The sequence below is a fragment of the Rhodamnia argentea genome, chromosome 5 (genome assembly GCF_020921035.1).
Source record: "Rhodamnia argentea isolate NSW1041297 chromosome 5, ASM2092103v1, whole genome shotgun sequence".
In the NCBI taxonomy this organism is placed as follows: domain Eukaryota; kingdom Viridiplantae; phylum Streptophyta; class Magnoliopsida; order Myrtales; family Myrtaceae; genus Rhodamnia; species Rhodamnia argentea.
Window position 1 is genome coordinate 27677447 of NC_063154.1, and position 15916 is coordinate 27693362.

Here is a 15916-nt window from a genome sequence, read left to right on the forward strand (position 1 = left end):
ATCTTATTAACTATCTTGCTCTGGATTCCCCCGGTTCATCTCCATCAATTCAAGATCATCCCACAGTGAGCGACACCGTCAGATTCCATGTTCAACTCACACAGACGCTATCCCCCGTTACTAATTCTTCTCTGATTCTAAATCTTCCCTCTCCTGTCCTTGCACATGTCTAGACCAGATTCATCCGTCGCCGGGCCTTCTCGAGCTCACGCCGCCATGGCTACAAATTGTTATGGACAATTTTCGACAAATGAAGAATCTAGATGTGTCATATTGTGATGGACTATCAAATATGTTCACGCATACGATGGCTACAAATTTGGTGACTCTCACAAAATTGCGGATAAGTAATTGCAGGATATTGACAGAAGTCATTAGTGACAAGAGAGGTAGGGAGGGGCATGAAGTGGCTTTCCATCAATTGAAATGTACGGAGCTTGATGGGTTGATAGGGCTGAGATGTTTCAACTCTGGTGGATCAGCTTTGATGTTGCCTCTCTTGGAAGCTGTCATTGTGACTGGATGTCCCAACATGAAGTTTTTCTCTGGGGGACTTATGGAGGCACCAAAGCTGGAAAGAGTTCAAGCAGCAAAGGAAGCATGGTTTTGGAAGGAAAACCTCAACATCACCATCCAAAATATGATTGATACATCTGGTAACTAAAAAAATGGGAGGCTATTCAGATGCGAGTGGGATATGCACTTTGATGGGTGATCTCAATACAGCCATACAAAAGTTGTCCGCGCAAACTAGTAAGATCCAATTAATGTCTTTTACAATCCATTTTCTCTTTCGCTTGCCCCGAGAGAAGGAAAACTTGAATGATGAGATATTTCATCTTTTGTTTCTTGCTTCAGCTAGGCGACACCATCGACCCCATCGGATTTCTCCTCCTTCACTGCAAGGTTTATCCAAAAAGAACGGATTTTTCTTGCGAGACTCCCACCATTCCCTGAAGTTCATGGTTTCTGGTCGTCGTCGTTGCCGCTGTTGCTTGAGAGAAGATAAAAGTGCGACGCCTGCGACGTCAGAGAAATCGGAAGTTCCGGCGAACTCGTAAGTTCACCCTTTCTTCACTCATGAGTTCTTCAGTCTGCCGGAATTTCTTCTGATTTTCGTGTCTTGTTGCACGGAAATTAGTTGAAATCGGAAGCTGGTTTTCATAAAACCTTCCTCAATCGTCGTCTTCTTGAGCTTTGACGCCTAAAAGCACAAGTCCTTAAACTAGCAATAGTTGCCCTAAATCTACGTCTTGCGTGCTTCTGTCGTGAGTATATACGATCTTTCTTTATCACACTGGCTGTCTGAAAATGTGCATGGGCAGAGTACTCCTTGTGGCTTCATCAAGTAAAATAAAAACAAAAGAATCAAGGGTAAATGAACTGTTTCTAAAGCTGTTGCTTTTTAAGCAGATCTTATGTTAAGCATCGCACAGTATGATCACAAGCTTCTCAACTCAAATTGGCATGCCTGAAAATCGAATGTATGAAGGCTCTTTATATCTTTGCTTATTGTCACGACCTATCCTTTCCCCTTCTAAGGATAGTTTAGGTTTAGAGGCATTACCTATCCGTTTAGGTACAAATTCTCCCAAATCTTACCTCGCGTGACCTTAGAATTCATTTTTATGAACTAACATTTCCAAACCACTAAGAGTCGCCACTAGCCTTTGTGGTCGACTAGAAACCAATCGAGATACGGAAGCATTATCTCAATTTCTACGCAACCGGAGCATCTAAGTTCGGGGACTTATTTACACTAATTGTTTTAACTAACGCCCTTTCGGTACCTAACCAATTGGTATTCCTTAAATGACCACGCATTTTATCCATTACATCAAAACTTAAAGACATCTAACCAGAATTAGGTGACCAGGCATGCTGTTTTTTTTGTCATTTTCATGTAATTATCTATTTAGTTCTCAGGCTAATATTCATAAGAAGGAGCTTTAATAGAAAGGAAACCTCAATGCAATTTTAGCAGGATGCCGGACGTTAACTAAAAGGAAAAAAAAAGAAAAAAAAATGACTATCCATTAACGAAAAAGTAAACTCACGGATCAATCGCAAACTCGAATAATCGAACATAAAACGTGGTCCGGTATATAACAAACTAAACCGCAGTGGACCTTAACCAAATATATAAAAAAAGAAAGACTATTTACAGACAAAAAAAATAAAAATAAACATGCAGATGAGTTGCAAACTCGAATAATTGGACACGAAACGTGATCGGGTATATAACAAACTAAACCAGAATGGGCGTTAACCAAAATATATATAAAGACTATTTATAGAAAAAAAAGTAAACGCATGGATGAATTGCAAACTCGAATAATCGGACACGAAATGTGATCGGGTATATAACAAACTAAACAAGAATGGACATCAGTCGACCCCCATTGCAAAATAACGACAAAAGAAACTAATTCAGTGAAAATGCAAAAGCAAAGATTGTTTGGTTCTTCCGAATTTTTTTTTTTTTTTTGTGTCCCTTTTGAATTTTTTTTTTTTTAGTTTTCTTTTATATAAACAAAAAAAAAGTTTCTGACTCTACGCTATATAAAAGGAAAAAAAAAAGGCCTTCGTATTAGAAAAGTGTGAAATAGGAATGTAAAACCAAGGTCAGGTACAAATTATAAAAAAACGATGTGAGTTTGCACAAAGCGGATTACCCCTTTTTTTTGCTTTTCTTTTTCATGTCCCCTTTCATTTTATTTTTTTTACATGCAAAGAAAACGCGTTTCCGATTCTACGTTATTTTTTCTAAAGGATTTGCGAACTGCCTTTTATTAAAAGAAGGAAAAAGAACGTCAAAACAGAATGCGAATTGAGTTCTTCTTTGAGGCGTTTCCTTGAGCACTTTTATCTACAAAAAAAAAAAATTAGAAGACTATCCTTCGCAGGTTCCTTTTTGTTGGAATATATAAATATTAAACCACGCCTTCTTCTACAAGCTTAAGCTTTTAGAGCAGTTGGTTGTGGTTCTAACATGGTATCTGAGCAGGTGGTCCCGAGTTCAAATCTTTCCAGGCCCCTATTTGCCTCCCCATTTGAATATTTCCACGCTTAGTCTGGTCTTTGCCTTAGGGCTAAGCGTGAGGGGGAGTGTTGGAATATATAAATATTAAACCACGCCTTCTTCTACAAGCTTAAGCTTTTAGAGCAGTTGGTTGTGGTTCTAACACTTTTAACCTTTCAGTCTCGAGATTTAAGTGCGAAAAAAGGTGACCTCAAACATAGACATATACTACTGTACATACAGAATGGCATTAATCGAATAGCAGCAAATAATATGAACAACCAAAAAAGGAAAGTGACGAGAAAGCCGCTCCAGAGTTGTCGACTGAGCATATATCGCAAAAACTGGGTTTTATCCCAAACAAGTAGACACGCTCCACAGCTTAATTCTAGTCTGAAATCTTTTGCACGTACGTCACGAGAAGAAAGAAGGTTCGATCTGGATGAAACTGGGTAACATGTAGTTTTCAACGCGTCAATCGGCTTGGGAAAGGATTGAAAGACACAGAAAAAGCATCGCAAAGCAGGCTATTCGAGAGACCTCTACATCGGGCCATATAACTTCTAGTCTGCATACTTGCAACAGCAAAAATCACACGCAACAACCAAAAGTAGAATATTACCTAGAGAAAACGATGTGATACACAGTGATAACATCACATGAACTGATTCCACCTCTACATCGGGCCATATAACTTCTAGTCTGCATGCTGTTGAAAGTTGGAAGGACAGCAAATAACGATGAATCCGATGTCAAAAACCATGGGAGCCTTCCTCGTGCTCAGATATATTCAGACCTCACATGTTCTTTTCCTTTTTTTTTTTTTTAACTCCCCTCTCTATTGTTGTGCTTTTCCTATTTTTTCTCAGAGAAAGAACGAGTCGTCCTTTCTTCACGTTCTGCCTCCCCCACCTTTTATAGTCTCACTCCAGTTAACAGCTATTATTTTTTGTGTTCTCATCCCTTCGAGAATCCAACTCCCCTGCACTGCAAGAGGCAAAACCCATCCAAATCCCCTGCTTTTATGTCCTCTCAACAGAAAAAATCCTGCAGCTCATTCTTTGCAGATTTTTTTTGAAACAGTTGCCTCAATCTGGCTCCAAGAGCCACCCACAGCAGCTCCACATCATCTCAAACTTGCTACTTGCGTTGAATGATCATTCTCTCTGCTGCAGCCGATATTCTCCTGCTTCAAGTCCCTTCCACCTCTCTTGGTAGCCAATCAGTTGGCTCGCAGCTTCTTGGGAACAAGTTGAACTCCCGGCCACTTGCCTCTGTAATTTGCTTCAGTCATCATTTCATTTTTTTTGTTTTCTTCCTCTAGCAGGCGTGAAGGGGGGAAGAAATGAATGATTCAACTGCAATTTGTTCTTATCTTCTATTGGAAATCTTATCCACTATCGAAGCAGACATTTTCCGCTGCAAGCATTCTTCCTTTCTAGTCCTTCAGCCGAACTTGGCAATCAATCTTCACGCCAACTCGCTCTGCAATTTCCTTCTGCAGCAGATATTTTGCTGTAAATGCTTCTGCTCCAGCTTGATCCTCAGTAATCATTCTTTTCTGCCACGTGTGTGTGTGTGTATATATATATATTTTCTTTCTTTGTTTGTTTTTTTGGCGGCAACTTGCTCTGTAACTTGGCTTTGCAACTTGCTCTTTATCCATGCTGCAAATATTTCTACAGTAGAGATTATCTCATGTCGCAACCAAACTTCTCTGCTGCAGAGATATTATACCTTCTAATATTTCTTTTGCAGCCGTGTCTCCTCCTCTCTCTAGCGGTGGGTCTGCGGCTCCTTGGGAATTGGCTGAACCAAGCTGCAACTTGCTTCTTATTCTTAATCATCATTCCCTCTCTGCTGGAACTGAAATTTTCCAGTAGATATTCTGCTATGCACGGCCAAAACTGTGCCATTTTTTTTTTTTTTTTGCCCTGTACAGCCGCCCACATCAGCCTCTAAAAACTGATAGCTCCAACTTGCAGCTTCAACTTTCCTCTATCTCTCTCCAGCTATCATTCTTTTTTGTCCCATGTGTTTTGCTTCCTTGGCTTTTCAGCCGAAACTCCCTAGGTGCAGCGTATTGAGCGACAAATTGTTGGTCTAGGCATTTTCTCTGGTGCAGCGTATGTATCGGTTTGACTGTTTACCCTATTGCACTCTAGGGGCATAGATTTTGACATTTCACTTTGGATTGCAGTATAAGATTGATGACTTTCATTATATGGTTTAGTGTCTATTAAAACTCATGAAACTGGCAACCACCGTCTTAAACTCGCACTGTGTGTGATTTGATTCTCTCGTTAGTATATACTTATGTTTGGTCTTCTTTCACCATATGTTGGTTTTTCAACCATGTACATGGGCATGCTGCTGTTCAATTCATCGGGCAATATATTCAGGAAAACAAGCAAATTGCAACTGGTAGGTATTCAGATATGTCATGAACGGTGAAGCTGAGGAGCTATGGGCACGATTGGGGGCATTCTTTTCTGCTGGTTGGCCCGTATTTGCAAGAGAAACTCTTCTGCATGTAAAGGATGTTTGTGTGTTTACGATCATCGATAGGGATGATGCTGTGTGCAGAGTCTACATATTCACTAGTGCTGGCAAGGACTTGATTTATATCGATTAAGATGAATGAAGTGTACATAAACTGTTTCTAAAGCTGTCGCTTTTTAAGTGCATCTTATGTTAAGGTGGCACGGTAAGATCCCAAGCTTATTAGCTCAAACTGGCATGTCTGAAAATCAAATATATGAAGGCTATTAATATCTTCGCTTATACTCTAGTGTTTTTTCAAGTGTACTTCAATAGTGTAGGAAATCACACGACATGTTATTTTCCTAAGAATGTTCATGGGTTTATGTTTAAAACCAGGTATATATATTAACAATGGAATAATTAAAGCGGGGGAAAAAAATTGAAAGGACAATTATGGGGACATAAGTTGGTCATTGGAGTTTCGAGAGATAACAATCATCTCCTCTTTAGTGGTGAGGCGTGTCAAATTGTTGGAAAAGCACATGCTAAGTCAAGTCTTAATACTAGAATCCAAGTCCTGCTAAATGGAAAAAATATACAGCGTTATTCAATGTCGTAAAAGTAGAATATATATGTAACTCGCACAAGGAGACTATGGTGATATGGACAAGTCAATTGCAAATAATATTGCTCCCTTCATAGCTAAAGGGAAAGACCTGAAAGATAAGGGGGTGGCTTTTTATGATTCTGAAATTTCATTGTAGATCTAGTGACTAATAGTGTTAATGAGATGCTTTTGAATTTTGTTATATTAATGAGATATTTGGGAAAAAAAAAAAGCTAAGTTTACTTTGTCAAACTCAACCAATAGTTTGATAAAACCTTATTTGAGCTGCACTTGAAAGCATTGAACAGCTTATTTTCAATTCCATCCATAATCCAGTCATTGATGTCTTTGCTCTCTTTCCCCTGCGCTTGTGGTCCGTGTGGCTGAATGTATGTGCGTGTATATATAGGACATGGTTCTTCTGAGTATTTACCCTATTGCACTCTAGGAGCATAGATTTTAACATTTGACTTTGGATTGCAGCTTAAGATTGATGACTTCCATTATATGGTTTGCTGTCTATTAAAACTCATGAAACTAGCAACTATCTCCTTAAACTTGCGGAGTGCGTGATTTGATTCTCTTATTAGTGTATGCTTATGTTTTGGTCTTTCTTCATAAGCTGGTTTTCAACCATGTACATGGGCAGGCAAAATATTTTGGAAAACTAGCAAATCGCAACTGTCAGGTATTCAGACAGGTCATGGATGGTGAAGGTGAGGAACTATGGACGCGATCGGGGGGCCATTATTTTCTGCTGGTTGGCCTGCATTTGCAAGAGAAAATATTCTGCATGTAGAGGATGTTTGGGTGTTTACGCTCATTGATAGGGATGATGTTGTGTGCAGAGTCTACATATTCATTAATGCTGGTAAGGACTTGATATGCATTGACCAAAAAGAACTCTGGAAGTGTTACTTTTGCCGGTCCAAAGTAAATTCAGTATTCCAAATAGTGTCTCCTTTGTATGGTCTTGATGAATCAGTGAAGTGTACGTTTATTCTAATTGGGTTTGTAAGGTTCATAATAATCCAGATGCACACACTCATTAATGCCACATTCAAATTTGAATGAACCGAAAAGGATGTCCTCTTTGGTTTAGGCATTCTTGTTATTCGTTCTTCAATTTGAGTTTGCAATCAATTATCATAGGCTTATTAAGGTTATGGGTTCTATTTTTTCCACAGGGAACACCAAAGAGGTTCAGGAGAAAATATGGTGAGAATCTATCAAAAGGGATGCTTATGAGTGTGTCAAATAGTGCAATTATTTGGCCTGTGGAATTGGAAATATGTGACGAGATGGTTTAGTTATCAAAGGGCTGGAACGAATTTGCAGAGCATTACTCTATCTGTGAGGGCCAAATTTTGGTCTTCTAATCTGAAGGGGACTCCATTTTCCCGTGTAATCATATTTCATAAAAGCATGTCTGAGATAGAATATCCGCTAATGAGTGCCAATGCGAGGACCCGAGCCTCAACAATTGTGGATGAATTGCGTTCAGCCAAGTGTCCTCGGCTTGGCAAGGCATTGGAATCTGACCAGGTTTGGGAAGTTCATGACAGTTCCTATGCACATTCATCAGCCCGTACAGGAGTGGGACATGCGAAAATTGATTTGTGCTGTGAGTTTTACATCAAGTTGAGTTGTTTATTTGTAAGCATTTTTGGTTTGGGATAATCTAGATATGGAAAACACTCGAGAATGTGAGCGATCGTAACTCCGATACTCTGATTTTTAGTGGATTATTTGTTATTGGCTCTCCTCGTGGATGTAGGTACCGACACTCGGACTGAACCACGTAAATCTTTTGTGTCCTTTTTTATTCCTTGTTCTCTAGTGATTTCACATTGACGTATTTGCAAGATCCGTTCTCGTTTCCACGTTAATATTACAGCATGCTAAACCCCGATATGCGGTTGTTTCGTCCAAAGGATGGGCTTGCACGTGATATTTTTATGTTCTGTTCATTTCGGATTTAACACAAATATGGACTCTTGAAATTGTTTGTATGTATCCAATTGTACATGAAGATATTATGTATCTTTCAAAATCTTTATTGATATTTCTGAGAAATTCGAAAATCAAATGCATTCTACTACAACCTGATTCTAAAGGTTGTAGTTATCGTAAGTCCCATTATATTAATGAGATAAAATTTATGGTCGACTACAAAAGAAATACTTTTAGGGTCTGCATGGTAACAATTTTATTTTTGTGATTCTGTTCCCAAAAGCAAAAAAAAAATGAGAATCATGTTTGATAACACATATAATTTTGATTATGATTCTAGAAGCGGAATCAGTTTTGAAGAAAAAATGACCATTTTTGCAAAACCACAAAAAAGTTAGTTTTGACAAAAATAATCACTTTTGCAAAACACAAAAACCTTTTCTTTCCTCCTTTCTTTCGTTACTATTTTATATTTACATTTTTCAAATTAAAATTTGGATCTTATTTATATCATGCTGAAAAAAAAAATAAGTGTATTTCAAATTATTATTTTTTGTGTATTGAAAATTGATCTTCAATTTACGAAGAAAATTTTAAAGTAATTACAAAATTAATTGATTTAAATAAAAAAATTGGGAAGAGAAAGTATTTTTGGAAACATAAATTTTGTACAGTTATCAAACGTGTTTCTATTCATGAACAGAATCACAATACAGATTATCAAACACATTCGATTCTCTAAAAATTCATTATAACCATAATCAGAAAAAAAATCATTATAACCATAATCTATTTTTGGGAACAGAATTGTTGCCATGCAGACCCTTACTTTTCGTGCCGGAGACTATCAGACATAGTAAGCTTAAGAGAATTTCAAATGGTGGTATTGCTCGGCCTGTGGAATAGGAAAAGCGTGATGAGATGGTTTGGTTATCAAAAGGGTTGGAATGGATCTGTGATGGCCAATTTTTGGTCTTCAGATACGAAGGGGACTCCCTTTCCGTGAAATCGTGTTTGATAAAAGAGCATCCGAGATAGAATATCCACCACCAAGTGCCGATGGGTGAGCAACCGAAGACACCAGCGATGGCCATGATGTTTGCGTCTGAGCTCTAAGTCGTAGGGGATGAATTGCATTCGCCTAAGCATCTTTAGCTTCTTAAGTTTGCAATGCTCGCTGCAGTTTCTATTCACACTAATTTCAGCAGAGAGTTTGGGGAGAGACGGGCATCACCAGAATTACAACCAATGACAAAATTGTGAAAGCTTTCTTCTCATGTTCTGTATTCAACTGATGCAAGCGAAGCCGGCAGAGCCAAGGCCGGGCAGAGCTTTTGCGAAACCTCTACTTGATTCATTCCCAAAGATGCACATCAAGGAAAGCCCGCAGACCGTGGCTCTCATCTTTCAAGACAAATCATGGCCAGGGAAGCTCATCGGCCATGAACTTCGTGTCCAAATTATACCTCTTCAAAACCACTGGCCAACATAGGTGAAAAATCCTATGCAATAGGAGATGGCAGAGGAAGCATCGGCTTTAGCTCGCTTTCGGTGAGAACAGAACTTAAGAATTGCTTGGCTAGAATTTGCTTCCGATTCGGCAAATCGGATAAAAGCACAAGTTTTGTTCCAACGAATGTGCCACGCTTATTGATTACCAAACTATGCTAAATCATTTCCTAGAAACTCGTTTTCGATTCAGATATGTGCCCATAAGAATCTCCTTCTCTTTACTGGAGATCAGACCAAACAGCCTAAATATCAAGTGAACCAAGCTGAGCAGGTTTTTCACTGTTCTATTCATCCATGTCCTCCCACTGCCCTCTTGAAAAAAGCAAGAGAATGTGAATCAGAGTATCCGTTTTCCAAAATGGCAATTTGGCAATCTCTTGTTATGAAACAAAAAGCGGTACCGCGCTGATCTCAATTCATCACCAGCATATCTCGAATATGAAACCACATGACATGTTATTTTCGTTGGAAGTGCCCATGGCTAACCGACCATCCTAATGACCAATTAATGGAACTTTGCAAAAAGGCAATCAAAACAGTAATCGTAAGATGACCTTGTGTTTGCGTTTGTATCGATTCGGGTGATAGATTTGGTACCATTGAACTGATATTGAACCGAGATGTCAATGGAAAATCATCCAAACTGAACTTGAAATGACCCAACAAACTGGAAAATTGTTCCTTGCGAATTCGTAGAAGGGCACGTGTGGAAAAACCGACGAGCCGCAACTCTTAGAATTCAAACATATTGGAGCCGGCGCACTTGGCACCAATCAACAATACCGGACCGGGAACTTCGCTGGTGGTTGGTCCACATTTGCGAGAGAAACTTGTCTGAGGAAAAGAGAAGGTTGTGTATAAGCTGATTGATAGGAACAGCATGGTGTTCAAAGTGTCCATATTCAGTAATGCTGATTACACTAGTTTATCTAATTAGTGCCCATTCGATATCCAAACTCGATCGTCTGTCAGCTAAAATACCCACACATCTTTTTACCGAATTATGAATCCTAAAGTTCCCCTCCACTAAGTTCCGCAGAATACTTGAGGATTGGGCATATAGAGTGAATTGGGCTAAGAATGTATCTGCTCTGCATGATTTTATCTTGATGGGCTTGATGGACCTAAGCGAAATTTTATCTTGTGAGCAATGTGAATCGGGCCACGAACCAGAAAAGAGCCCTTTTTAACGCCCATCATTTCCTAATTAGTTTATTATTGAGTACTGATTTGTCATTTCTTTTTCGCTCTTTTGTTGTTTTTGCTATTTTCTTATTTTTTTTGCTTTTACAAGGATGAACACTTGAATTGCCGACAAAAACCTAAGTGTCAACTATATACATGATAACACTAAAGTTGTGTCATCACAACCTCGATTCCTTGATAAATTGATTGTTTAACAAGCGCATTCTACACTAATTAACACATTTATCAGAAATATTTCCCACAAAACCAAAAATAATAACGAGGACGGAAAGAAATAGCTCCTTCCATTCTAAAATTAGTCAAATTTAAAGTATGGGTATCAGAATTGCATTATTTATCGGTAGTACTGACAAAACATTTGTTGGTAATCAATTTTATTGTTTAATTAAGTTGTTATTTGTTTATTTATCTATTCCTTTTCGCTCACTTTTGTTGCTTTTTCTATTTTCTATTTATCTACCTTTACAAGGTGGACACTTGAATTGGCAACCAAAAAAGCAAGTGTCAATGATATTCTTGATAACACTAAAGTTAGTGTCATCGTAAGTTAATTTTGTAAATTGATCGTTTAACAAGTGCATCTTGCATTGATTAACACGCTCCTCAGAAATAGTTTCCACGAAACCAAAAATAACAACGAGTAGGGAAAGAAAAAGCTCCTCCCCTCCTGAAATTAGTCAGATTTTAGAGTATAAGAATCGATATTACATTCTACAGTGGCATTACTGACAATTTTGTTAAACTAGCACTCCCTGTTCCTCGCGGATTCATCTCTGAACTTTGATATACGTGAAGCAGTTTCAATATAATAGTTCTTATTTTGGGACTCAAGATTGACCATTCTTTGAAGAGGAGGAGTATCAGAGAAAGCTTCTCTTGTGAGCACAAGAGCGTGAGCAAAATCATGAGATAGGTTCTAAGCCAGAAGAGGGTCTGGGAGCAAGTGCAAATTGAAGATTGGACACTTTAACCCATTAGAGTTTCAATTTGGCACTTTTTCCGTCGATGGAGCCCTAAATCTAATGTCTTTTGTGGGGAAATTCAATCTTCTTGACTATTTTGTGAGCGTCGTTTCGACTAATTAAGTGCAAATAGGTTCACCATTTTTTCTTCGAACAAAGGATTTTTATCAATCTTCTATTTCTGGTGGTGACGACCGAAGGTCTCAATGAGGTTTGCTTTCAATGGGTTTGCTTCCTATGCATATTGTGAATCCTGCTATGATAATGAGCAATTGCTTTTGATGATTGATTGTGTAGTGCTTCCAGCAAAGACCTACTGAAGAGATAATTGAATGTTTTATAGAAAGATGATTGTGAATGTATTCGAATGGTATGATCCTTAAAGTCCCATTTTACAACAAAGAAGTTACATCGATATTGATGGCTCAAAAGTTGAAGTTCAAGAAGGTGGTTCGACTTATGGAGGCGAGAGAGAAAGTGAATTCTTGAGAGAATAATGAATTTCGAAGAACAAAATTTTGAAGAGCGAATATTTTAGAGGGAGATCTCACTACTTATAAACATGAATCAGAGATGGAACGATTGCATGATTGCATCGAGTTGGAGATATCAACTCACGTTGGAATGATAGTTGCACTTGTGATGTTTATAAATCCTAAGTATCAAAATTAAAATAAAAAGTTGGTTGACAATCATCAAATATTTGGAATTTCTTTTCAAACATAGAATTCTGATTGTAATTGGTAGGCCAATAACCATAATTGGACAATTCTAGCTACCATCAATTGTTTGAATGAATTAAGTAACCTCTTTTTCGTATCAGATAAGTAAATTTCTAACTTAATTGAATCTTTTAAGTCAGCACTAATTAAGTGTAGTCAAATAGATTGACCAGTTGAAAGATGGGCCTGAGCACGACACAGCTAATGGCCATTGGTTGGCCCAATATGATCAAACATGGCTTGAAGGATCAAGCCCTTGGAGCAAAGAAAGAATAGCATGAAATGAGCGCTTTAGGTTAATCATTTAGAAGTCTGGATATGAGACCGAGAAAATCATGGGTACTCCGAAAAAATGGGAAAGTTTTATTTAATGTACAGTAACTCCTATGTTATTTTTTATTAGCTTAGGTACTAAATAATTTATGAGCATTTAAAAAAATGTTATTGCATTAAGTTCTCGTTCACGAAGACGGCCGAGTTGCTCATGGGAAGGAGCATGTGAGGGGAGAAGGACCATTATTCGTCTCTTCGAACGGAGCCCAGGTTTAATTCGCCCCAGCATTTAACGCAAGTCAGTTGCCCGGCTCAACGATTTTTTTATCAAAACGTTCATATCAACGATTTTCAATCAATAGGAATAAATCGACAAAATTCGAAAAAGTTTAGACTTAAATTGGAAGACTTGGTGAAAGCACCCGGTACTCTTAGTCCATGCTTTCATTTTCCACAGCATCATTACTAAAGCTATTATTCCGAGAAGGCTGCCATAGATTATGACCATAATTCCATGACCGAACGATGCATGCAATAAGGGGGATCCACTCAGTATTCTTAGTCCATGCTTTCATTTTCCACAGCATCATTACTAAAGCCATTATTCCGAGAAGGCTGCCATGGATTATGACCACAATTCCATGACCGAATGATGCATGCAATAAGGGGGGGTGCACTTAGTACTCTTAGTCTATGCTTTCGTTTTCCATGACGTCATTACTAAAGTTATTCCATGACTGAACCACGCATGCCATAGGTGGGGGTCCATATGTACTCTTTTGTCTGATGGAGCTCTCTTTCGTTGGAAAATAGCTTTGCTCGTTGCTCGGGCCCGGAAGATGCAATAATTGTACTAGACATTAAATAGCCGGATGTCCCATCTCCCTCTCGACTCCACCATTAATAAAGGTGCTTTTTTTGAAAAAAAAAAAGATAAAATAGACAAAAGTGAAGAAGAAAACACAAGAGATTTTGGCTACAAACGTGGAAATAAATCAATAGATTAATGATAATCCAAGACGGTTATGACGAGATCTTTTGGTGGTAAAAAAATGTAGAGGAATCAATATAGTTTTGATTGTTAGGTCCAAGCACGCCTCATGCAGCAAGCAACCACTCAGATATTAAGACGTAAGTTGCTCTGTTTCCCCCTTTCTTCTCCTCCGCAGAGCCGTCTTTCGTCCTCCTTCCCTCTTTTTCTTCATTGTCTCTCTGTTTCTCTGTTTTCTTTGTTGCCTTTTTTATTCGTACATGATGTGCACATTCTGCAAGCACGTGTTGCTGTGAGCTCCGTTGATCTTTGATATACCATCAAGTTCCCGTCAGTCGTCAAAAGATGTGCCCATCCGAGTCTGAATTATTGGGCCCACTCTACATTATTGGTATGGAGACTTAGAGCTGTCTTTTGTCAAAAGGAAAATCAAAGAAAATTATGATGGGTAATTTTAAAAGAGCAAGAGCAAGAGGAGAGAGAGACAATAACCAAATTAAGATCATATCACCATATGGCAATTTATGATGGATATTTCCCAATCACCTTGTTTCATTATATCTGGTTTCTCCCTAAATAAAGGATAAATACAATTTCATCTGATACGGATAATCCACAGTCTGCATCTTCCCGAAATCAAAATCCCTCCCATCAAATTTATCGATTTTCACTTAAGCTTCTTCTGTCGTCATCGATTAACTTCAATTCAAGCAAAGCCCAGCTCTGATATCAATTATTGCGCGAAACCAAGCGATCGACCAATAAAAGACAGAATAAGAAAAAAAAAATAAGACAACAAATGTACGTGGTTCAATCGTAGAGACCTACGTCCATGAGGAAAGAAAGAATGAATTCAACTATAGATCAAACAATACACAGTTATTACAAACCACACTCGAATTACCCAAACACTCTCAGCGTTTTCCAACGTCAATTACATTCAATAACGCACACATTATTTAGCTATCAATTTCTCGTGAAATAATATCTCAATCTCACAAACAAATGACACAAATCTAATAACAAGATTTAATTAGCTATCTAACACTCACCAGGATGCAATTAGCGAAGCAATTACATGCAACGCTTATAATCCTCGAAGAAGCCCCCTTTGCACATCAACCGTAGCTTTGAAGACAAATTAATGATCCAAGACATATATATCCTTTTTGAATCCAACTACGACAGTCCATATATTTTCTGTTTTGTTGACCGAATCACAGTCCACTTGGACTTTCCTATTTCAAGCGCAGACTCCAACTGCCAATGGGAAAGATGATTTATTCTCCAACTTCGATTATCACCGAGCAGAATATATGTTTCCGAAGTGCATAGTTGTAGACATCCAAGAACATTCAAATTCAGACTTTCTTTAACTAACGTGATATCAATCAAAATACGAAATATCCAAATTGAAACATTCAAATTTTCACTCCAACTCAAACGCGTGACATGTTCTAACATCATGGTGCGGTAGTTGAACGATAGCCGATGCATATAGTCCACATCATGACCAACTTTGTTTGCATGTTTGACAAAGAGGATTTGAAAGAATACAAACTAAATATACAATGTACAGACACAATTGATTGAAGAAAAAAAAAGAATTCAAAGACCTACCGACAATGTTTGCAAAAAATTTAATTACTACGATGCCTAAAATCCCTTATTAATTATCAAATCCTCTTCTGGAGCTAGTTCGAGCCATCATCTAATTCTTGGAAAATGCAATGAATAATATTTAGATATACGTATGAGTTGTGTTAAAGAAGTGTCATTTCGAAGATTGGTGTATTGTAGGGTAGTTAATATATATAAATTGATTCATAACTCAATAGTTTAAGTTTTTAAGTGAAGATGAATTCAATTGATATGTTGACACGGTCAAATTTGGACTCTCTCTTGATAATCTCTCTAAGCTGAATTTTTACTGTGTGCTCTCAACAAATGAAAACCTTTTTTTTTCAAAATCTTTGCTAAAAATATATGTAGCAATTCACGAAACATTACTGAGTATCATTTGAGATGCACACGTTTGACGTGTTTAGTACAACTTTGTTTCCCGTGTTTCCTTTTTCTTCTTTTTTTTGGGTCAAATGTTGCCTTATTTTTTTTATTATTGCTTTATTGACTCATGCACGAGACTAATTTTATTTTGTAGGGTCAATGCCGACACATGTCCAT

At 37.9% G+C, this 15916-nt stretch overlaps 2 protein-coding genes across 2 annotated transcripts in view; both read left to right on the plus strand.

The window, feature by feature from the left end:
• The window catches only part of LOC115755168, a 463587-nt gene that overhangs the window by 54507 nt on the left and 393164 nt on the right, over positions 1–15916 (plus strand). The window lies entirely within an intron of this gene.
• The window catches only part of LOC115755147, a 237035-nt gene that overhangs the window by 48708 nt on the left and 172411 nt on the right, over positions 1–15916 (plus strand). The window lies entirely within an intron of this gene.